General features: G+C 40.7%; 1 long non-coding RNA gene across 2 annotated transcripts; it reads right to left on the bottom strand.

The window, feature by feature from the left end:
* Positions 1-7,355, bottom strand: LOC129145734 (uncharacterized). 2 transcript variants are annotated; one of them, XR_008551729.1, is made up of 3 exons: positions 4,337-5,370; positions 3,247-3,732; positions 1-116 (listed from the first exon to the last, which is right to left on the bottom strand). It is a non-coding gene; the product is annotated as an uncharacterized LOC129145734 (long non-coding RNA). The 2 variants fall into 2 exon arrangements; XR_008551728.1 differs by lacking the exon at positions 1-116 and adding an exon at positions 6,409-7,355 and having other exon boundaries at positions 3,162-3,732; positions 4,337-4,419.
* Between the last annotated feature and the right edge of the window lie 18,627 nt (positions 7,356-25,982).

The raw sequence follows: 25,982 nt of genomic DNA, 5'->3' as shown, positions 1-25,982 counted from the left end.
CATTCACCTCTTAGCAGTATTTGTCTGATAAGGGTGAGATTTTACTTGCCTTGGTCTGAACACTACTCATCCTGTTTGATTTGCAGAAAAGCAATGACTGCTAATAGTTCTTCGATCTGAAAGGAAGAATTACAGATTTTACCTTGTGACATCACCATGTGTTTCAAATTGCTTGTCCTCTACTTTCGCTGAAAGTCTAGCACTACCTTTTGTACTGGCTAGACACTGAGATCCTGCATATCCCCCTCCCTTCCTTCCTTGGCATGACAGAAATCCTATCTTTAAAAAAAGGAAATTTACCCACATATGCTTTATAATAAATGGACTCAGAAAGGTGAACTGGCCGGGGCCAGGCTACCTAGATCATTCTCTTCCTTCTTTTTATCATTGTCCTTCTTTTCATCCTTTTTGTTCTTTTTACTTTGATAGTCAAGTATTATTTTTCAACTGCTATATAATACTTGCTATATAATACTTATGTGAATGTCGCGAGCCAGCCACAGCAGAATGGGTGTCAGGGCTTCCTGAAGGATGGGACTGCGTCAGCTCCATTGCAGAATGATGGGGAGGGGGAGTGAGGAGATGCAGACACCTGATCAGGGTGCAGACATCATCCTGCTGAGGGTCTCAGCAGCTCTTTATTTATGCATTTCAAGAAAACCTTGGGAGTGCATAAGCATATGCATTAAGGCAGGAAGACAACAATTACCACATCTTTCTCATATGAGGCAGGGAAACCACTCATGGCCTCTACTGTAACACACCAGGAGCCGTCAGGCTTCTTGGCCTTCTCTGGCTGTAGTCTCGGCTACAAGCCACACACCACATCCACCCCCAGGATGCACTCACTCTGGGATTGGCGATTCTATTCTACTGTTGGGGTTAATCGCCAACCCTCACGGTTTCTGTCTGAGGTCGCTCCAACACTCGGCTTTCATAGCCACCAATGTAACTCACAGACCCCTGCACTCAGGCCAGCCCACTGCACAAGCGCATGGATCAGGGATCCAAACTCTACATGCGGCCTATCTTGGGCCTCTCTTCAGCTTGGGCTCCACCCCAAGCCACGTTCCCCACCCTTCCCCCAAGAACGGGTTCCTCAGCAATTCACCCTCAGGCAAGAACGAGCAGTGCATCATCCACAGGTGATTTTAAGAGACTCACTTGTCTTCAGCATACTCAGGCTGCTTAACAGCCGCTCAGGGCTTTTCAACTTAGCACCAGCTTTTGCTTCTCAAATTTGGCTTTTTTCCTCTGCCTAGCTGCTGGGCATACACAGGCTGCTTTTGGCCATTGACACCCACTGGCCACCCCCAGATTCCCAAAAAAAATAACATGCCAAGGTCCTCCGCCTTCTGCCGGGATTGTCAGTCCAAGTCCATTAGTCCCAAGTTCATAGGCTTCTTCCTTGTGTCAGCACTGGTGAGCTCTGAATCATGATCCTCTTTCTTTCTCCAATGATTCTGCTGCCTCAGTGGCCTTGGGCTGGTCCTCTCGGGTGTCTCCTGCAGGTGAGGTCTTGTCCCGCAGCTCCCGGATCTTGTCCATCTCCTGTGCCACCATGATGCTTCCAGCATTGTCACAAGCAGTCTGTTACTCTTTAGTCCCTCCAGGTCTTCAGAGGGCTCCATACCCGTCTATATGGATATCTTGCTGACTTACGCCAATTGTATCTGGATCGGCACCATGTTGTAGGAGAAAACATACATATTCCTCCTCCTGGCTTTGCATATTGTCTTCAGTATGAATGTATGCATGCATACATATGAGAGATGATGTAGATAATAAAATGTTTTGTGGATTCAGAAATGCAAAGAAGGGCATCCCCTGTGGCAGAGCATTTGAGCCCTGGGGTGGGAAGCTGGCACAGCCTCTGTAGCACTGGTTCCATCCCTGGCCGCCTGGCAAGAGTCTCACATGTCTCCCCGACCTCTCCAGTCACCCCTTGATCCCCTCAGCACTGTACTTCGTCAATCTGCGTGTTGTACTCTCCACTCTGACTCTGGTGAATTCTCTCACCTACCCTCCCGTGCTTCTGACTGTAACCAATGCTTGTATAAAAAACAAAAAAAAAAAAAGCAGTTCATATATTTTGTGAATAATGTTACTGGGTCTATACCTTGTTTCGTGCTTCAATATTTGCTTTGTGTAAAATTAGCTTAGTTTTTATCTACTGATTCTCATTATCCACTGCATAGTGGAGGGCAGAGTTGCCACTTATATCCAAAGTATCTGGATAGGCACCATGTTCTAGGAGAAAACATACATATTCCTCCTTCTGGCTTTGTGCATTGTCTTCAGTATGAATGTATGCATGCAGTCATATGAGAGAGATGCAGATAATCAAATGTTTTGTGGCTTAAGAAATGCAGTTTGGGCCTCCCTGGTGGCACAGCATTTGAGTACTGGGTTGCAAAGCTGCCCGCAAACTCTGCATCGCAGGTTCCATTCCCGGCGTATGGGAGAGGGTCCCACATGGCACACAGACCTCTCCTTTCACCAGCTGCTCCCAGCAGTAGTGTATTGTGTGAGTCAGCCTGTTCTGTTCTCCACTCTGATGCTAGTGAATTCTCTCACCCTCCCGTGCTTTTGACTGTACCCAGTGCTTGTGTATATATATATATATATATATATATATATATATATATAATGCAGTTCATATATTTTTATTTTGTGACTAATGTTACTGGGTCCTTACCTTGTTTCGTGCTTCAATATTTGCTTTGTGTAAAAGCAGCTTAGATGTTATCAACTTACTCTCGTTATCAACTTCATAGTGGGGGGCAGAGTTGCCACTGATGTCCTAAATATCTGAATTGGCACCATGTTCTAGCAGAAAACATACATATTCCTCCTTCTGGCTTTGTGTATAGTCTTCACTATGAATGTATGCATGCATACAAATAAAAGAGATGTAGATAATAAAATGTTTTGTGGCAAAAGAAATGCAATTCAGGACCTCCCCGTTGGTACAGTAATTGAGTGCTGTGGTTCAAAGCTGGCGCAACCTCTGGAGCGCTGGTTCAATCCCCAGCCTCCAAGCGAGGGTCCCACATGTCGCCAGACCTCTCCTGCAGCCCGCTGCTCCCCACTGCAGTGTAATTTGTCAGTCTGCCTGTTCAGCTCTCTGCTCTGGCTCTGGTGAATTCTCTCACCCTCCCCTGCTTCTGACTGTACACAGTGCTTATATTAAAAAAAAAAAAAATGCGGGTCATATATTTGTAAATAGTGTTACTTGGTCTATACCTTGTTTTGTGCTTCCATATTCGTTTTGTGTAAAAGTAGCTTAGTTATTATCAACTGATTTCGTTATCAACTGCATAGTGGGGCACAGAGTTGCCACTGATGTCCAAAATATCTGGATTGACACCATGTTGTAGCAGAAAACGTACATATTCCTCCTTCTGGCTTTGTGTATTGTCTTCACTATGAATGTATGGATGCATACATATTAGAGAGATGTAGATAATAAAATGTTTTGTGGCTTAAGAAATGCAATTGAGGGCCTCCCCGGTGGCACAACAGTTGAGCGTGGGGTGCGAAGCTGGCACAGCCTCTGGAGCACCTGTCCGATCCCTGGCCGCTGTGGGAGGGTCCCACATGGTGCACAGACCTTTCTTGCCGCTAGCTGCTCCCCTCGGCAGTGTTTTTTGTCAATCTGCCATTCTGCTGTCTGCTCTGGCCCTGTTGAATTCTCTCACCCTCCTGCGCTTCTGATTGTACTCCATGCTTCTATAAAAAAAAAAAATGCAGTTCATATATTTTGTATATTATGTTACTTGGTCTATACCTTGTTTCATGCTTCAATATCTACTTTGTGTAGAAGCAGCTTTGTTATTATCGACTGATTCACTTTATCAACTGCATAGTGGAGCGCAGATTTGCCACTGATGTCAAAATATCTGGATTGGCACCTTATTCTAGCAGAAAATGAGGCAGTTAATGTACAGAGAAACTTTCAAATTCTTATGAACCACAGTCAAACTGAAATCAAACATAAAGTAATTCAAAGTATCTCAAAGTAAACTTCTGGTTATCAAGCAATAATATTTAATTTCTAAGATCTGATTAAACACTGATTTTGAAGAAATTTTAAATGAGTTGATTTCATTGCATCTAATTCAATTACATCAGTGATTTTTGAAAATGAAAGACCCAGGGACTTATATTTTTAAATTTTCTATCTACTTTGTTAGCACAAGTAATTGACATTTACTTAGCATGTATAAATAAGTCAGTTGAATGACTAAGAATTTTGTCAAAGTATAAATTAAAATTGCATCAGAGATTTGAAAACAAGGTGATATAAAATTTGTCAAAAGGTAATATAACTAACCTAGTTAAGTGTCTATGCTTTCGTTTTAAGGCCATGAGTTGAAGGTAGGAAAACTTGTTGAATTTTGTCTTGTTGTAAGATAACTGTCAAGCAGAAAACAATTATTAAGACTATTGAGTGGACTTGTTGCACAAGATAGCAGTAGGCGTGGCCTCGGAGGAGGAGCGCTGAATACATGTTTGTGATGTGTCTCCTCCTCAAGACGTTCGATATTGACTTCTGTTAGCTTCTCAATGGTCATGTGAAGATTGCCAAACCCAAATCCTTAATATTTCATTTTTGCCTAAATAATTTGCACTTTAAAAACAAATGTTGCCATAACATGAATTTCCCATAAAACAATGTTTTAACACTCAAATTGTGTTGGTGCATACATACTGTTTACAATTAGGGGTTTAAAATTGTGGTAAAGAAGCCCATGTTTCTGGGTTTCTAATAAGTAATTCAAAGCAGGGAGGGCGGGCAGTGACAGAGGGGGCTTTAGGGATATTGTCAAGCATTTCCTTTCACTATCCTTACACATTTCACTCATTACCTCTGAGAGTGAAACATTTGGTGCTGAAGATTAACTTAGAACAACTTCTAGGGGAGAACAGGACAGCTGCCTGGTGGGTGACTAAAGAGAACTAAACAGCTCCAGGGAAAAGAAAGCCCTTAACACTGTTACAAAGGCACTGGTGTTGAGATCTACCTGTTTGGGCTTTCACACACCTCCTCAAGCAGAAGCAGAACCCAATATTTATTTGTAGTCAGTCTGTGAATGATACTACCCTTCACCTCCTGCAACTTTCCTCATTTCACGTGTATGCCTTTCTGGAGAGCAGAAAATCTAAAACTGAGAAGGATAGTTTGTCTCAGGGTGCCCTCCAGTGATAGTGTCAAAGATCACGTCAAGAAAATGAATTCACCAGTAGCCAAACTGTGCCAAGTGTAGTGACACTTGAAGACCACTTCAATTGAAATTGTAATCTTCCAAAAAATAAACTCATTAATATTTCTACTGGGAGAATTATGACAAGCAATTTTTATAACAATAACACTATTTAAGTTGTAAAGTTTCAAATATCCTTATCTTAAAATATAGTACATCAGCTTAACTAGATGAAATTATTTAGGCATACAAATTAAGTCGTGAAATCAACAAAGGAGAGGAGATTCAAACTGTCCTGGAATAACATTTTAAAGATATATTCACTGGTGGGCCTCCCCGGTGGCGCAGCGGTTGAGCGCTAGGTTGCGAAGTTGCCCGAAGCCTCCATGGCGCTGGTTCGATCCCCAGCTGCTCCCCGACAACCAGAGGAGGGTCCCGCATGGCTCGCAGACCTCTCCTGCCGCCCACTACTCCCCTCAGCAGTGTAATTCGGTCCTTCTGCCTGCTCTGCTCACCGCTCTGGCTCTGGTGAATTTTCTCACCCTCCCGCACTTCTGACTATACCCTGTGCTTGTCTAAATAAATAAATAAATAAATAAATGAATGAACAGATAAATAAATAAATAAATAGATAAATAAATAAATAAATCTTTAAAAAAGTAAACAATTACTAAAAAAAAAAAAAAGATATATTCACTGGGCCTCCCTGGTGGCACAAGGGGTTGGGCATCACACTGTGAAGCAATCCACAGCCTCTAAGGCATGGATTTGATCCCAGACCGGCCAGGGAGAAACCCACATGGCACAGCAGAGCACTCCTGACTCGCCCCCTGCTCCCCTCAGCAGTGTATTTCAGTCGGTCTGCCTCTTTGGTTCCCTACTCTGTCTCTGGGGGATCCTCTCACCCCCCACATAAGCAGTATGACTAAGTTATTGATATAAGTCTGTACCTATTGACAACTTATTATTTACCCTTTAAAAATTTCATAGGTACTCTAAGTCTTTACATAGTGTAAAGCACCTCTCAGGCCTAATATTTATTTACTGGACACAATAAATGGTTCTAAGCTGACAAAGCAAATATGATCAGAGTCTGTATATTTCTCATATTCACTAGATTCAATCTTTAGCCCTAACCAATTATTACTTTGAGTTTTCCTTCACGAAGTTTGAAAAATATTCTTCTGAATAGAATACTTACTTCTCTTGCTGCTTTCTCTTTTTCATACTTATATATTCTTTTTTTTTAAACAATGCCATTCATCAATTAACTCATCGTTTGTTTATTGTTTCTCATTTTCAGTTTGAATCCTTTTTATAGTGTCCTGAAGCTGGTCTCCAATATTCACTAATGTCTCCTCTTTATTGTCAGCTTTGTTGTAAGACACATTTAGTTGCTGTTGAAGCTACATGTTTTCCCTTTGTAGTTGAGATAATCTCTCCTCTAAATGTATTCTCTCCTCTCTTGTATCTTGGAAATGGCATTCTAGGTCCCTCTTGGACTTGTGACTTTGACCACGATCTTGTACAGCAGCATCCAGTCTACCACGGCAGGATTCAACTTCTGTTTTCAGTGTTTTGGTTTTTAGTTTTTCATTTTCCAATTGAGTGTTTAGCGAGTTATTTTCACTCTTTAGAACAAGAAGTTGTTCACAATGTTGGGATATTGTTTTTGCAAGTCTTTCTTCATTCAGTTGTATTGTTTTTCGCAGAAAATCATTCATTTCTTTTATAATTTCAATGGTCTTCTCTTTTTTCTGGTTTTGGTTTTTCATTGTATTTATTTCCAGTTTTAGCATACTGATTTCGTCCTGCAAAGTTTGACTTTTATGTTCTGGATCTTTCTCTCTACAGTGTCCCAATGCATATGACAAATTAGAAAACAGAAAGTAGGGAGTAGAAGAACCACACGCAACCTAACAACTCCTCAGGAAAGAAGCACACCACAAAAAGAAAACCACTCCCCAGATTGCAACGACAGCAGCTTGGAAGAACTTCTGAGCCTTTCAGAAAGAGAATTTAAAATTGCCATGATTAAAAAAGTGATAGATCAGAAGAAGGAAATTGAGTCCCTAAAGAGGGAAAACAATGGTCAGAAGAATGAAATTGAGTCCCTAAAGAGGGAAGTAAAAGAAATGCAGGAGATCAAAGAATTAATGGAGGAACTAAAGAACTCTGGGAAAAGCAATGAAAGCAGAATAGATGAAATGGAAGAACGAATAAGTACTCTTGAAGACACAGAAATAAAAAGAACCAAAACAGAAAAGGAAAGAGAAGTACGAAGGAAAAAGAATGAAGAAAGACTTCGGAAACTATCTGACTCCATGAGGAAAGGAAATGTAAGAGTTATAGGAATACCAGAAGGAGAGGAGAGAGATGTAGGAACAGAGAAAATATTCCAGGAGATAATTGAAGAGAACTTCCCAAATGCGAAGAAGGAGCTGAAAATTGATATACAAGAAGCAAGAAGAACACCAAACTTCCACGACGAAAGGAAAAACACAGCAAGACACATAATAGTAAAGCTCCCAAGAATCCAGGACAAGGAAAAAATAATGAAGCTGACAAGAGGGAAGAAACAGATAACATTCAAAGGAAAACCAATCAGGCTGACATCAGACTTCTCCGAAGAAACACTACGGGCAAGGAGAGAGTGGAGGGACATAGTCAACAGACTCCAAGAAAACAGATGCCAACCAAGAATACTCTATCCCGCAAAGCTCTCTTTCCTCCATGAAGAAAGAATATGGACCTTCCCAGACAAAGAGAAACTCCGGAATTTCATTGCGACTAAACCCCCACTCCAAAAAATACTACAAGGAGTCCTAAAGCCAGAACCTCAGAGGGACGAATAACAACGAAAGAAGACCAAAAAAAAAAAAAAGTTATTAAAATAATAAATAAATAAAATCAAAGGAAAGACAAACATAATTGCAAATACAGATGCTAACATATCAATATTAACTCTAATTGTAAATGGACTAAACTCTTCAATAAAAAGACACAGAGTCGCAGCCTGGTTTAAGAAACAAAACCCAACCTTTTGCTGTCTCCAGGAAACACATTTAGCTACAAAAGATAAAAATAGGCTCAAAGTCAAAGGATGGAAAACAATCCTACAAGCAAATGGGCCAAAAAAGCAAGCAGGAACAGCTATACTTATATCAGATAAAACAGACTTCAAACTCAAAAAAATAAAAAGAGACCCCAATGGTCACTACATTATGATCAAGGGGACAATACTTCAAGAAGAAATAACACTCATTAACATATACTCACCAAACGAAAGAGCACCAAAATATATCAGACAACTGTTGTCCTCTCTGAAAACAGACATCAGAGAAAACACATACGTAGTGGGAGACTTCAACACACCACTATCAACAATGGATAGATCAACAAGACAAAAAATAAGTAAAGAAACTAAAGCTCTAAATAAAGACCTAGAGCATTTGGGATTAACAGACATCTATAGAACACTAAACCCCCCCAAAAAAAAATGGAGTACACATTTTCCTCAAGTGCACATGGAACATTCTCCAGGATCAATCACATACTGGGGCACAAGACAAACATCAACAGATACACCAAGATTGAAATCATACCAACCATCTTTTCTGACCACGAAGGCATCAAACTAGAAATAAACCATAAAAAGAAGGCAAGGAACTATCCTACCTCATGGAGATTAAAAACCACACTACTGGAAGACCACTGGACTAACGAGGAGATCAAAGAAGAAATTAAAAAATTCTTTGAATTGAATAACGAGGACACCAATATCCTAAATGTATGGGATGCAGCAAAAGCAGTAATAAGAGGAAAATATATAGCAATAGAAGCTCACATCAAAAAACAAGAAAGAACTCAAAGAAACAACCTAATCTCGAAGCTCAAGGATCTAGAAAAAGAACAACAAAAAAAAAACCAAAACCAGTAGAAGAAAAGAAATAATAAAAACAAAAGCAGAAATAAATGAAATTGAAACTAAAAAAACAATCCAAAAGATCAATGAAACCAAGAGCTGGTTCTTCGAAAAAATCAATAAAATAGACAAATCCCTAGCATGGCTCACAAAGGAAAAAAGGGAGAAAGCACAAATACACAGGATCATAAATGAAAGAGGAGAAATCACAACGGACACAGCAGAAATCAAAAGAATAATCAGTAACTACTATGAACAGTTATATGGAAACAAGTTCAACAATCTAGAGGAGATGGACAAATTCCTACAACTCTACAATCACCCAAAGCTAGATAAAGAAGAAATAGAACACCTAAACAGACCAATTACAATTAGCGAAATTGAAATGGTAATCAAAAACCTCCCCAAAAACAAAAGCCCAGGACCTGATGGATTTACAAATGAATTCTACCAAAAATTCAGATACGAATTAGTGCCTATCCTTCACAAACTCTTCCAAAAAATTGAGAAGGAAGGGACAATACCAAACACGTTCTATGAAGCCAACATTACACTAATACCAAAACCGAACAAGGACAACACAAAAAAGGAAAACTACAGGCCAATCTCCCTAATGAACACTGATGCAAAAATCCTCAATAAAATTTTAGCTATCAGAATCCAACAATGTATCCATAAGATAATTCACCACGACCAAGGAGGATTCATTCCAGGGACACAAGGATGGTTTAAAATCGGAAAATCAATCAACGTTATCCAACACATCAACAAAAAGAAATATAAAAACCATATGATAATATCAATAGATGCTGAGAAAGCTTTCGACAAAGTGCAACACCCATTCATGATAAAAGCTCTTGAAATTCTTGGCATACAAGGAACATACCTCAACATCATGAAGGCCATCTATGACAAACCCATAGCCAGTATCATTCTCAATGGTGAAAAGCTGAAAGCAATTCCATTAAGATCTGGAACAAGCCAAGGATGTCCACTCTCACCACTGCTTTTCAATATAATATTGGAAGTCCTAGCCAGAGCAATAAGACAAGAGAAAGACATCCAAGGAATCCAAATAGGAAAATAAGTCAAACTATCACTATTTGCAGATGATATGATAATATACATAGAGAACCCCAAAATCTCCACAGAAAAACTAATTCAACTCATCAATCAATTCAGTAAAGTGGCAGGATACAAAATCAACACGCAAAAGTCAGTAGCCTTCCTATACACAAACAACAAATCTGAAGAAGAAAAAATCAAAAAACCATCCCTTTTATTATCGAAACAAAAAAAATCAAATATTTGGGAATAAATCTAACAAAAGAGGTAAAGGACCTATACAAAGAAAACTGTAAAACACTGTTAAAAGAAATAGAAGAAGACACAAAGAAATGGAAAAACATCCCCTGCTCATGGATTGGAAGAATAAACATTATTAAAATGGCCATCCTACCAAAAGCAATATACAGATTCAATGCTATTCCAATCAAAATTTCAATGTCATTCTTCAAAGAAATAGAACAATTATTGATGAAATTCATATGGAATCACCAAAAACCCCGAATAGTCAAAGCTCTACTGAAAAAAAAAAAAGAAGGAAATGGAGGCATCATACTCCCAGACTTCAAACTATACTACAAAGTCATAATCATCAAAACTGCATGGTATTGGAACAAGAACAGACATACAGACCAATGGAATCAAATAGAAAATCCAGAAATAAACCCACAGATTTATGGTCAACTAATCTTTGACAAAGGAGCAAAGACTATGCATTGGAGCAAAGAAAGTTTGTTCAATAAATGGTGCTGGGAAAACTGGGTCGCTACATGCAAAAGAATGAAGCTTGACCACTACCTCACACCATACACAAAAATCAACTCAAAATGGATTAAAGAACTAGACATAGGACCTGAAACCATAAAATACATAGAAGGAAATATAGGCGAAACACTACAGGATTTGCACATCAAAGACATCTTTACAGACACATCACCCAAAGCAGTGATAGTGAAGGCAAAGATAAACAGCTGGGACTACATCAAATTAAAGAGCTTCTGCACAGCAAAAGAGACAATAACAAAAACAAAGAGAAACCCCACCAACTGGGAGAACATTTTTGCACACAACACTAATGATAAATGACTAATCACAAAAATCTGAAAAGAGCTGATGAGACTCAGCAACAACAAAGAAAATAACCTAGTCAAACAATGGGCAGAAGAGCTAAAAAGAAACTTCTCTGAAGAGGAAATGCAAATGGCCAACAGGCCTATGAAAAAATGTTCAACATCACTTGTCATCAGGGAAATGCAAATCAAAACTACCATGAGATACCATCTGACACCAGTGAGAATGGCACATATTAAAAAATCTAGCAACAACAAATGTTGGTGAGGGTGTGGAGAAAAAGGAACTCTTCTGCACTGTTGGTGGGAGTGCAAACTGGTCCAACCACTATGGAGAGCTGTGTGAAGATTTCTGGACCTACTAAACATAGAGCTTCCATATGATCCAGCAATTCCACTCCTAGGTCTTTACCCAAAAGACACAGAAACATCCATTCCAAAGAACACCTGCACCCCTATGTTTATAGCAGCACTATTTGCAATAGCTAAGCTTTGGAAACAGCACAAATGCCCAAAAATAGATGACTGGATCAAGAAGATGTGGTACATATATACCATGGAATATTACTCAGCATTCAAAAAAGATAAACACATGCAATTTGCAGCAACATGGATGGCGCTGGAAGGGATCATGCTCAGCGAAATAAGCCAAAAAGAAAAAGAAAAATACTGGATGGTCTCACTCATAGCAGGAATCTAGAAAACTTAAATAAGGGACCAGGAAAATGAATAACTATAAGAAAGTGAAAATCAAAATCAACAAAAAACTATGAACCAGAGACACTTTTGGGGGGGTGAGGGGCGGGAGGGGAGGGATTGGGGTCTGAGTGGGGGGGCTGCAATTTTATGGGGAATATAAAAATAAAATTCATTATTAAAAAATAAAATAAAAATAAATAAAATAAAAAAACAAAAAATAAATTTCCTGTTCTATGGGGTGTTAGTGACTTTTTTTTCTGGTCGCTAGGTGGCACCAGAGATCTCTCCTATTGTCCTTGGGGGGCTGTTTTTCGACCCCCCACCACCCCGTGGGACAGGGATCAGAACAGGAATGTTAGGGTAAACCTCAACGGCTTTGGGGTGCTGTGTCTGCCTTGTGCCCCACCGTCGTGGAAAACCCACGCCCCGAATTTCGTGCCCCGGGTCTCAGTTCCAAAGCCCTCAGGTCCAGGAAGGGGGCTGTAGCCCAGTTCAGTGGCGCTGGAATGGCGCCTTTTGCACCCCGCTCCCGTGCCTGGGCGCCTGGTTCCTGCTCACTCAGTGAGGGACTTTCACCCCAGTGAGGGCCTCTGCGCATCTCCCCACAAGCCTAGGTCACAGGTGCAGCGACCTGGGCAGCCGGGATCCCAGTCCGCATTTGCTTTTCAAGCACACCAAGCGCGCCACTTTATAGCGCAAGCTTACTGGCCGGCCAGGGGCTGTGTGCAGGTCTCCTCCGGTGGTCTTTGTTGTTCTCTAATGGTGCCTGGAGCCGTTTGCTCACCTCCGTGGCGAATCCTGCAGGGTTCTCCACAGCTCCCATTCACGGGGTGTGGTGGCTGCAATAGTTCCTTTCCACTCCCAGTCCCGCTTGATGCGTAGTTTGTTCTTGTTGGTCGTTTTAGTTTGTTTTTTTTTCTCCTCTCTGTTGGTCCGAGAGTGCCGACTTTGTGGGTGGGGGAGGGGAGCAGGGTTCTGCGCTTTCCTCCCTTCTTGTCCTCTTTCATGGCAACTTTCTTCTTCGGGAAGTTTGCTGGAGTCACCCGTTCATCTTCCGTGTCCCAGTTCTCACTGGGACCTGCCGCTTTTCCTCCCTATTAACTTATTTTTTAATGGGAGATCTTACTCGCAGCGTCTCCTCACTGCCATGTTGCTCCGCCCTCCCATTCAGTGACATTTTTACCCCTCTTGAGCTATGCTGTGTTTTGGTAAACTCATAGTGACATCTGAAATACGTCTCCCCATTTTCTCCTAGAAGTAGATGATGCCAGAACAGAATAATTCTATTTTTTTCCTAGCTGAAGCTATTATGACAGAAGTGAATGTGTCATCTCTACTCACTCAGAGTTTTGCTGTCTTTGAAGTTTTAAATTTTTAAAATACAATAGGGAAGGGAATAACAATACAACTATGAATTGCATTTGTAGAAGGTAGAATACATTGAATATACTACAGCTTACATATGCATAATGTATATAATGCTAATTCAGGACCTATACACTGTCACAGTACTATCTTCATAGTTTTCTCCTCCACAGTTATAAGACTGACTATAATTTTGTAGTCTTAAAAAAAAAACCTACCATTAAATGGCACTGAGAGCTAGTGTTGAAACTTTTAACTCCTCAGAAAATGAACAAAAATAGAACTAAAATGACCTCCCTACATTCACACACAAGTCCACATCAAAACAGCTTCATGTAACTGGAACAAGTGTGGTTCCACATTCTTAGAAAGAAAAAAAGATCCGAATTTTCTTTGTGGAAGCAACAACACTGAGTGTTCAAGTAAGAGGAAGTTACAGGAACTGAAAGATCCTTTCAAGGAAGAATGAATAGCTAAGTGAGTTAATGAAGGGAATGAATAAATAAATGAATTCAGGTCATGACACTATTAATTTAGAACAAGCTGTCTTCAAATGTTCAAAAAATTATCCCAAAGAAAAGCAGACTAAATCTTAGTAATATGGCATAAATTAGAGTAATGTGGTAAAACTAAGTAGGACTGGAATAATTATTTTATTTGAAGACCAATTTTGAACAATCCTTCTGGGATAATGATGGTGGTGTGAAAATAATTTTTGGGAAATGAATGATTTTGCTAAAGATTTCTATAGAGCTGGTCTTTTAGGGGTGGGAGAACACCAGCCATTTATGGCTGCTTTGCTCTGGTGAAAGATTTCCACTCTTTTCTTGCCATCTGTAAACCTGCTGCAGCTTGGAGTACCCAGTTCTCTTTTATATTCCTGCAGCTGAGAAGGGAGACTCAAATCACAAGAACTGGGAAGAAGGGACCATCAGGTAAACTTTATGTTTGTGTATATGTGTACGATCGTCCACAGAACTCTAGATTAAGAACTGGAAGCTCCGAATCTCAGACGCTCAATAGCTACATGGTTTAGAACCAGCTGTTCTGTTCATCATAATTCCGTTTTTCCCATCTCTGAGTTATGTTGCTGACATCATTGGGTTATAACAGGGATCAAATATGTTGTGGAAATGCAAAGTGTATTATAGATTCATTATTACTAACTCTAAAGTAATTCTGTGCTGCTTGCTCCACCCCACTTTCCCAGCATTTTTGCCTCTAACCCAACTCTGCCCTTGCTGATAGGTTGGCAGAGGCAGTGCCCTGCACTGTGTGAGATGAAGAAGCTCAAGAGAGTGGCACCAAGAGGTCAGTTGCCCCAGGTTACCAGCTACACCCCCCACTAAGATTCACAGCCTGGAAGAATATTTCTGATAATTACTGTGCAATAACAGAAATGTTTCTGAACAATTATTTATTCTAGTTCTGAGTTCTCTCATTCTCATCTCTAAAATTAAGACATAGGATTGGTATGAAGAAGCTTCTTACTCTGAAAGTCACTGTTTCTGTACTAGAAAGAGTTCCATCCACTTTATTAAGTTATGGGTTGGGTATGATGGGGCTTGGTTTACTGAGTTTTGCTTAAGATGGGTTTTTCAAAATGACAGCATGTTACAAAATACACATATTGTTATGTATAAAGTACATATTTTAGTGGGTGTGGAAAGGAATGTCTACTGACTTATATGAGGCAGAGCAGAAACTTGGTATTTATATTATAGGTGCATGATTTATAGGTCTGAACACATAATAAAAGGGGCACTTTAGAAGGAAATTTTGTCATTCTATATGAAGGTTCACAGACTAAATAAATAATAGTTTAAGGTTAAGGAATGTTAATATGTGCATAGGCATCAAAAAGCTGAAACCACAACTAACTAGACTAACGCCTTACCACCAACACAGGGTTTCTCAACAAGGACGCTCCTGATATTTTGAGCTGGATAATTCTTCGTTATGGGGCAGTCCTGGGCATTGGAACATATTTTACAACATCCTTGGCCTCCACTCACTAGATGCCATTAACACTCTCCCACTTGTGACAAACTAGAATGTCTCCACACATTGCCAAATGACACCTACGTTTGTTGGGGAGAAAAATACCCTTGAGAGGCAAAATCACTGCTGGTTGAAAATTAGTTTTAATTTTGAGGTTAACAATAAGCACTTAACAGCTACATTCTGACAGCTTTAAGCTGCTGGTGATAGAAAGGGGTAAGTGAATTGAGAAGACTTGTCTAGTCAAGAGAGACGGCAGAGGAAGTTCAAGCTCAGTTCAGAATGAGTCCAGAAAGATGTTTGGCAGCACTATGGAGGTCTTTCCCTGCAGAAGGAAGTTCAGCCCATTTTTCCTTTCATGTTGCCACATGCCTCCTTTCTCTGACTCTCCAGTAGGAAGTTGTGTCTCAAAGCTCTTCTTTGGGACTTTACCCTGCCTTCACCTGGATGATTCAGTATTTACACAATGGCCGATGACATGAGAAAGCATCCCAGAAGTGACATGGCTATTTACCATGGCCTCATCCACAGATATGTCTCTTACTCCTCTAACAGCCTTGTCCATAAGTTTCAAAAAATGTAATTGGAAATTCCACCTCTTCTCTTCAGACTTTTGTAAAGATAAGTTTTCCTCTTTAATTGCTCATTTCTTTCAACCTAATATTTTCCTGTTAGTAGAATGCATGTATACTATGTGACTTGCTCCAAACTTCATACATCTAATGGATGTCTTTGCTGGAAGATCCTTATTATCCTTTTTTCTTAATTTTTAAAAACAAAATGTTTGTCAGTATATTAAGGGAGAAAACAGATGCAAAATTGTACCATAAATAAAAGGTGGGAAAATCGTTCTACCAATGAAAAGCTGAAGCTAACAAAAGTGAATGATTCTGTCCAATATATCAGCAGGGAAAATGTGATCTAAAACATGAGGACATAGGCTTGCTTTGGAACAGGACAGCGGGAGTGTTGGATACAGAGCCAGGTCTTGCTAAGAATGATCTTAGAACTGGAGAGCAAAAGAACGAGACCCAGCCCCCGGAAATGGGACTGGCAGGAATGAAGAAGGAAGCAGTTTCCAGCCAGCTGGCTTGCGATCCAAAAGGCACTGACGCCATAACACTAAGGGTATTAACTCATGAGTCCTCAAATGTTGTAGGTAGAAGAGTCAGGTAGAGCCTGGACTTACAATGTTGTGGATTTGTCAATACTTTTAGGTGTACTGGAACCATAGACATACTTAGCGTAAGCACCCTTAGGTGAGCAAGGGTAGAGGAGGGCAGGGAGCCTATTCCTAAAATGGATGAACCTCTGACAAAGTAATTGGGTTTAGAAGACGTGAAACAAGCCCTGGCAAAATCCTCCATATGTATCAAGGACTGTGGCATTTCATACAATAAATGATTATTATTTTTAAGATTTGTTTATTTATTTATACAAGAACCAGAATACATACCAGATGCGCGGGAGGGTGAGAGGATTCACCAGAGACAGAGCATGGAATGTTTTAAATGCACTAAAGAAAGACATTCTTCTTAAATTTGAGCTAATGACAAAGTAGATTATTCTTTATTATTCAATAGATCTAGTGAGAAAATACAGGGTCATGCATTACAAAAATCAAAACAACTGGCCAACAAATCTTTTTCAAGTAGAAGAGTGAGCTCCTGGGAAGTCCTGTGGTGGTAGCTTGGGGATGGAAAAACAACTTCTATACTCAGGGAGTGTGGAAATCTGGCACCATTTCCCTTTTTCTTTCTTCTACTGTGCCTCCGCCTCCAAGAATTCAATGTCAGCAAAAGCAGTTGGTACAGAAGATGCAAACTGCTTTTGGAGATCTTTCCTCTCTGTTTAGTGGAATTCTGGTTTGAAGATGTAGAAGCCAAACTACTGTTTTTCTTTCTCCCAGTTCTCCCACCATTTGACCATGGACTTGGGCTTATTTGAGAAAATTTCCAGCAACCAGAGTTAACTACGGTCTTTGTCTGGTGAGCAATGGGAAGAGGATCTACGGCGACTAAGAGAACATTGGGAAGATCACCACAAGGGAAGTTCTTGGGAAAATGACTCTCACAGTTGGAAGGTGGGATGACTCAGGTGGTTTGCATTTTAGGAACAGCACTTTGGCTACAGCATAGAGAACAGTCTGAAGGGTGAGGAGAATGGAGGCAGGATCGCCAAACTAGGCAATCTGTATGTAGCTCATTCAGCCAAAAGATGATGATCTAATCAAAGTAGTGATTAATAGAGACCAAAAAACATGGAAAAATTTCAGGGATACTAGGCATCCCTGGTGGCTCAAGGGGTTAAGATGCAAGCTATGAAGCTATCCACAGCCACTGCAGCATGAATTCGATCCCCAGCCAAGGAGGTGACCCACATGCTCAGCAGACCTCTCCTGTCTCACCTGCTGCTCCTCTCAGCAATGTTTTTCAGTCCATCTGCCTCTTCTGCTCCCCACTCTGTCTCTGGTGAATGCTCTCACCTCTGGCACCTATTCATACAAGAAATATCCCATTCATACAAGAAATACAAGAAATATCCCATTTCTTGTATGAATACATAAATAAATCTTAAAAAAAAAAAAGTCCCGGCTACTTAAGGGACATAAGAGTTTTGAGTACTCAACATGGGGAATGAAAGAAAGTTCAATGGGTGGCACTGTCATTCTCTTGAAGGATATAAGGAGAAATAGCAAGTACAGAAGAGAACATAATGAGGTCACAGTCAGTGATGTGCTCCATCTGGGCACACTCCTGTGGAAAGGGCTTGGCAGTTGTGTCTGCTGACCTACCTAAAGTACAATAATATTTAAAAGATGAGCAAGAAGATTTCGCAAAAAACCCAAAAGTGGTGAAGAGATAGGAGGAAATGATATTGATGAATTAGGTCAACAAACACCTCATGGAATATCAATATCCAGGACTATTATTGACAAGCTTCCATTTTTTTAAATTTATATTTTATGTGAATAGTACAGTGCATCAGTTCTCACAATTTTTGGTTCTATAATGTATTGTCTACGTTTTCAAATCATTGAAAGCTGATTACATGGCTATAGCTATCAACATTTATTCTACTAGAAATAAAAAAAGAGAAATTTTAGACATGTATGAATTCACTTTAAATAACAAGTGTATTACTAGTTAATTTTATGAAAATAACTATTTTAATACAAAAATTAGTGATCAGAGTAACATTATTATTTAAAAGTATGCTTTTTTCAAATCTCTTTAATGTCTGGCTTAATAGAAAAAAACTGAATTACCCTATCTGGTTCTGCCAGCATTGTGTTTTGCTATCATGGTTTATGCAGCCCTTGGAAAACTCCCGTTTGGTTTTGTGGTATCACAAAACAATAAGAGTGAAAAAAAAAACTAAATAACATCTTAAATATTAAGAGTTGGATCTTGCAGATCCCCAGAAATGATCTCCTAGGTTTGGGGGACTACACTTTTAGAATCCCTGCCACACGACAGGAGAGCTTGACTATACTGAGAATCTCAGAAATGCATTCTTTATGCCACAGCCAGGATCAGACTGGAATAGACCAATTGAGATTTCAAAGATGATTTTATGAGAGGTTGTCTGGTTGATATCACTTTTCAAAGTTGGGAACGGAGTCTAGAATGTTCACTCAGTTCATTCATCAAATATTTACTATAATTTTACATTATATGCCAGGAAATAGACACCAGGGCTCTTTCTGTTCTCTTTGGGTCAGATTAAATAGTGAACAAATAAACTAGTAAAACATGCATAAATATAAAGTAGAATTTATTTATCATGTATATGTAAGGATGGCAAATTCAATGCAGAAAAACAATGTGAAGAGGTATGGGGAAGATGGGAAGGCTGTGCACAGGGCAAAGGAAGGCCTCCTTGGGAAGGCATTATTTGAGTAAAGACCTGAAGGAAGTGAAGGAACCAATTGGATATGTGGCAAAAGTGCTTTCCCAAATTAAAAAAAAATTCTTTAATTTTCCCCCTATTCCTTCTGTAATCAAATGTATTGTATCTGGCATTAGCTGCAAGTGTAAGAAGATGAAAGAACTGTTCAGTGTCTGCTAAGTATCAAGTATTTCATTAGCTTTCACTTCCATATGAGATTTGGGACTTTCAATAAGATTTACAACTTAGTGAACGAAAGAAAGCACATGTACACGATTCCTGTAGTTGTGTAGTTTTTATGAACAGAAATAGCTAGCTTGAAATTGCACCACCCGAAGTTTCTATGCACCAGATCAATAGAGTCTACAATTCCCTTTCAAGAGGTACAGATGTAGGAAGGGAATTCTTCATTAAAGGAGGGTAAATCCGGAAATTCATACCTGGTCACACTTAAATGGTTTACTTGTGTTTACAAAGTGTGTTCATAAACGATCTCACTTAGTCTTCACAGCAATCCAAGAAGCTGGTATTATTCTAAGACATATGATGGCCTCCATTTCTGAGCTGAGCTAACAGGTTCAGAAGGCTAGATAAATTAGCTGGCCATGTGGTAGAGTTGGGACCTACTTTTACCGTAATTTGCCTTTCCGCACAGTGCTTCCCCACGCCGCACAGCTGTTATGAGCAGCAACTAAACCAAAAAAGCGTTACACTCCCCTGGCTCAGCCCCTTCCCTTCGCCAACTGCACAACCAAGGCCAACGGAGGCCAGGGCCGGAAGGAGGAAGTGCGCAGGCGGGTGAGGTCACACACTTCCGCCCTCCGGGTCTGCGCTTGCCCGTGAGAGGACTAACCGCTTGTGGAAGCCGCCTGCAACTCTGGGTTGGCACAGACGCAGAGCAACCTCCAGGCGGAACTGGGGCGTCACCGGCTCCAGGGACCAACACACCCGGTGTGAAAAGGTGGTGGCACGCGGAGCGGTGCGCATGCGCGGCAGTCCTCGGGGTGAAGGGTTGAGAGCCGGACTGGGCGGCCAGCTGGGCTGGAGCAGAGCAGCGTCAGGATGGACGAGGACGTGCTGCCCGCCCTGAAGGTCCTCATCATAGGCGAGAGCGGCGTCGGCAAGTCCAGGTGAGGCGGCCCCGCGGTCGTGACGGGGGCGGCAGACGGGGCCGCCGTGGCAGCGTCTCCTGGGCCGGCCAGGAACCGTCAATGGCGCGCCCCGAGTGGCCGCGCGGGGTCCCCGCTTGTGCGCCGCGGGCCCCTCCGCCTCGCGGCCGGGCGGCCCCGGTTCCCGCGGCCTCGCTGCCCGCCCTGCCCGCCCCGCCCCGCGCCCGCAGCCCCCGCTGGCCAGAGTGGCGGGTCTTGCTCCCCCTGTCGTGGCGAGAGCGCCCCGCGGCTGGGCTGCCGCCCGCCGCGCGAGGCCTGGGCGCCCGGGGCCGCGCTGGTCCCAAGGCTCGCCTGGGCGAGGCCGCAGCCCTGGGCTCAGGCCGCTTGTGCCCCGGCGAGCTGGAGCCGGGACTTTATCACTTCGGGATTCAGGTTGGACTTTCTCTAACGACGTGACGCGCAGGGAAGCCTCGTGGCGCCGCAGGTCGCCGTCCTGGCCGCGCTGCAACGCCCGCCCCGGCTGCTGCTGTCGTGTTTCATGAGTCAGCCCTGAAAGATCTCTTTGGCCTTCCAGCTGCTTGAGTCACTCCCTGTGCTCTGAGATAGTTTTGCTGAAGCTGTGAGCCACCTTGACAAATGATGGCTCCATTCTGCCGCAGCACAGAAGATAACAGAGTGTTGTGTTTTCTTTCTTGGCGCGAGGGGAGTGATACTGACAATAGTTAGACTTGAGTGTGTGGCGGAGACATGGAGCTCGCGGTGTAGGAAGAGCGTCCTGATTTCGTCCAGGTCTGTGGAGCAGTTCCCCGGGTGAATTTATCCTCACCATATTTCCTGTTTTTGCTCCTGATACGCTTATATTTCAAGTCACTTTCTTAATCGCTTCCTAGTTAAGGATTTTTAGAGACTTAAGGATTTGAAATCTTATTCTCTAATATGTTCTGAAGGTTTATATATTTTTTAAGTATGGTAATCTATTTTCATATTTTTCTCCTTTAATGTCCTCTGCACCGGAGTGAAGGATTTGTGTTCAACAAGGATTGCAGTCCTGGAACACTGGGTTAGGGAAAGTATAGGGTATGGGGGCGCAGAGGAGGGTGGGAGGGAGAAAGAAAGGCTAGATAGAATGATCACCATTTGTTTTGATGGTTTAATAGGTTTATACTAGCATTATCTCAATAAGAACTCCATAGCCTTGTGACCTTTCTTTGTTTCTTGAGATGTGACTGTCTTTTCGGTTAAGGCATATCATATTGCTAAATCTGAAGTCAAGATGAAAATCATTTCATTTTATTCAACCCAATAAATGGCAGGGCATTTTTTCTCAATGTATTGGGTGGATCACTGCCTAGGAAGGCTCTGCAAGAGGTTTTTTGAAGATGAACTTGAAGTACAGTGTTGATTTGATTGAGGTTCTTCCACCACACACCAGTCTTTTAAGTGATTTCTTGTTTGTTGTTCCCCTCCCGCAAAGGTATGTGGATATTATCTGTTCCAAACTTTTCTTCCATACTTAGTAGTGAGTTGTCAGATGCTCACTGCAGTAGTTGAACACCTTTAATACCTCTTTCAAGAAGGATGGCGTTTGTGAAAAACTGCCTTATTTTTCTAGCAAGATAAAGATTATTTATGATATGCTATGGAAAATAAACTGTGATACTTATTTTTCTGTATAAGATGAAAATAAATACTTACACTAAATTAGAAATAGATGCTTTTTAAAGTGAGTGAGTATAAAAACATAGGTCATGGATATAATCTGAATGTGTTCTAGCCAGTAGTTGGTTTCTGTTTTTGCAGAAACCCAGTGTGTCAATGATAGATCACTTGTGTTGTTGAGAAATCATTGCACAAGTGTCTTTAATTCAAATTTGTGGGTTATTTTTCAAGTTAATTTCAGACTGTTGGAGAATAAACTATGTGTGAGATCAGGATTTTGAAATTAATGCTTCCATTTATGTGACCTTATGTGAACACTGAAGGCCTTCATTTTTCACTTTCACAAATGAGGGTAGAATAGAAATCTCTCAAACACTATCTGATGTTAAATATGTCAAATTCTTTGCTTCTGTGGCTAGGCATAGTGAACTAAAGTAGCGAAGTGTTTCAGAAAGGGTAAGAGAAACCTATTATCCAAATTGCTTTCCCTCCAATGCCCTTTTTGTCCCCTTTCTTTTTGGCCAGTTTCATACTGGGGATGGAACCGGTGCTGCAGAGGCTGCGGGCAGCTTTGCAGCCCAGCACTTAACCGCTGTGCCACCAGGGGAGGCCCTGCTTTTAAAGTTATTTTATGTTCCAGAAGTGATATGATCTTCACTTTAACAGCACAAATAATGTAGGAAATGGATGGTATTTGTTGTTCAACAGTCAGAAAAATTCGTAATATTTTGCCTCCTCTTTGACTCTCGGGCTCCTAGCTTAGGTGCTCGCTCACACAGAATCATCAGAGGAGATGAAAGATGCAGGTGCACTTTTACAGGGAACATTATCTGGTAGCCTGTTATTTGAATAACATTTTGAAAGACTGCATTAGAGAGACAATTAATATGGGAAGAAGATAGAAAATGAGGGTGAGAGCCCAGGTTTGTTCATGTATTTGTATGATTTCATCAGTCGCCCATCTCAGAGAATAAAATATGTCTTAAGAAGAAATAATTCAGTAAAAAGGGAAAAATAAACAGAAAATAAAACCTTGACGTATTAGTAAATTCAGGAATCTAGTTTGCAATGTCTCTCCCTCTCCACCTCTCTCCATCCTATGAGAGAGAAAGAGAGATAATCACTGTCACCGCTACTGGTAACATCTCTTTAAAAATTGTGCGTACTTACTAAGAATGTCTTGCATTCATGCAAATATCTGTTTCTTCAATAAACGACAAAAAATCAATCTTTACAGCTTCTCATGGCCTACAATTGATTCTTGGCTCAAGATTTAGTTGGCTTATGATTTTATGGATGAATTGTGCATTAGTTTAACTCCTGGATTATAGTTGTTTTTATTGTTGTTGTCGTTGTCTTGGAGAGAAAAAAATAGAAATATATTAAATTTCTTTACATTCAGGGTCTTTTAAAATCCTTATCTTGATGATTTTACTCATCATCTCAGTGGTGATAGTTATTATTTGGATGATTGGATAGTCACATGGGTTAATTCAACCTAAAACTTTGAGAGGATGAGAATCATTTTATTGGAACAACACAGCAACAGAGGAGGAAAAAAGTGGCATCATTCGGATTTCATTAAGAAAACCCTTAGGTGTTGGACAAAGCTGTACAAAACATTGTCCATCACCTGCTTTCACGCCAAGCATAGGCACTTGCTCCTTGACTCTATTTTGCTGTTGCTGATATAGTTGTGTGTTTCCCTGAAGTAAGCCCACCTCCATGTGTTTGTAGTGTCTGATAAACTGATTCTCCATAAATGCTTAGGGAACAGACTTTGAGTTGGAGGAACAATTTTCCTTTGGTTGTTTTGGTTGTGTCACATTATGGAATTCCTTTTCCTCCTCTGCCTTTCAAAAAGGTAGCTCTCATAGAGAAATTGAATGGTTCCTGCATTTGGGATTTTGCTTCAACACAGCCAGCTTGTGCTGAATATCTGGAGGGCGTGGCTGGAGTCCCCAGTGAGTGATGACCTTTGTTAAAGTGAAATGAGATGTGGGCTCTTTCTTATGAAATCCCCCTAGAATGTCAGTTCACTTTATGGCTATTCTACTTAGGAAAATCTAAAAGCCTTACAGTGAAACTTCAAATCTAAAAAACTGTTAAGAAAATTAAGTGTCGTTTGAATTTTAATTCAAAATCAGTTTCTTTTAAATACCCCAAAATTGATATTGATGCTAAGTTTTTTACAAAAGAGAATAATTATGATTGATAATGTCATAGTAATGTACTTCTTTTTACCCACTTTTTCAAATTGCAAGTCACTGCATGTTAACACACATACATACAACACACGTTTCTCAGTCCCTTACACATTGCAGCCGCCTTCCCATCAGGGTGCGCACAAGCATGCAGCTCCCTGTGTGGTGCTGAGGGCTCATATGACCTTGCTTGTGTTCCACGGTGATTGGCAGGTTTCTCCTTGACCGATATCACTTCCTAACATGTGCATTTGAGTATCTGCCTTGAGTGTTTCTTCCTCAGCCCACGGGCAGAGACCCCTGTTCACTTTCTTTATTGTTTTATGCTAAAAGCCTGGAATAGTGTTTGCCACAATGCAAGTGCTTTAAAACAAATTGTGAAGTAAATGAGTTGTGCAATTTTAACACTGGGGATGTAAAACCAGGACAAAGGCCTATTAGTACGGCTGTTAAAAAAGACAAGTGCACCCCCACCCTAGTCCCCTGTTCTCCTCCCTCCTTCCCTCTGCAACCTGTCCTTCCTCCTTCCCTGCAGGATATCTCTGATTAATAGTTGCATGTTTCTTTATTCTGTTTTGTACTGTTGTTATTTTTTTACACTGATGTCTTATTTGGTTCCCCTTTATCCCTGCTATAAGTGAAACCATCCTATATTTTTCTCTTTCCATCTGGCTTATTTCACTGAGCATAATTGGTGAAGGAAATTCTATGGGGACTACACCTGAAAGCAGGGAACAAATGTTGTTTAAAAATGAACAATGATGTCTAAATTAAAAAAAAAATATTCTCACCAAGAAAAAAGGGCAGAAGTGTTGCCAACCACCCTCTGTAACTCACTTCCTTCTTCTAATGGAGGACATTCTTTGAATCTGTTCTCCCTACAGTGTTTGAAATGGCTAACAAAGGACTTGGTTTTAGTGGCTCCTCCTTGTGGGTGACGTCATTTCCGATCCCTGAACTGCCTCTAGAGATGGTCTGGACAGGAAGAGTGTGTTTAGGGCATCATCCATGCAGACTTTGGAGAATGAGAACCTTAGCAGTCAGATGCCCTTTGAGAAAATCTTGAACTTGAGAAGTCTCAAAACCTTTTCCTTTTCAAAGAAAAAATTTATCCTTTCCAATTCTATATAATAAGAGAGATCAAATTATTATTTTCTATTGGTAAAAAAAAAATAGTTTTAAACCTACAATTACAAGGAATATCACTTCCTTTTTTTACAGCATTAGGTAATACTTATTTTTATTATCTGTATCTGTTTATCTATAAATAAAATATATATCCATTATACTTTAAGTCTCATTTAGGTATCAAATTTAACTGATAAAGAAAATCCAAACAGATCAATTACTAGCAAGGAGATTGAATCAGTAATCAAACCCCTACCAAAAAACAAAAGTCCAGCACCTGATGGCTTCAGTGGTTAATTCTTTTTTTTTTTTCAGATATATTTATTTATACACGAACAGTGGTACAGACCAGATGCACGGAAGGATGAGAGGATTTACCAGAGACAGAGTGGGGAGCAGAACAGGCAGACGACCAAAACACACTGCTGAGGGGAGCAGCTGGCGAGACAGGAGAGGTCTGTTTCGCCATGTGGGATTCTCCCCGGCCGGCTAGGATCGAACCTGCGCTGCTGAGGCTGCGGACATCTTAACATTGTGGCGCTCAACTGGCCGTGCCACCCAGAAGGACCCAAAAGTGGTTAATTCTTCAAAATTAAAAAAAAATTATTGATAGCAACTTCAGTTCATCCAAATATATGATTAAGAAAGTGCATAGAAAA

This window comes from Talpa occidentalis, unplaced genomic scaffold, assembly GCF_014898055.3.
Source record: "Talpa occidentalis isolate TD23 unplaced genomic scaffold, MPIMG_talOcc4v2.1 talOcc4.14, whole genome shotgun sequence".
NCBI classification, from domain to species: domain Eukaryota; kingdom Metazoa; phylum Chordata; class Mammalia; order Eulipotyphla; family Talpidae; genus Talpa; species Talpa occidentalis.
Note: the sequence above shows the minus strand (reverse complement) of the source record. Positions and strands in the feature narration are given on the sequence as shown.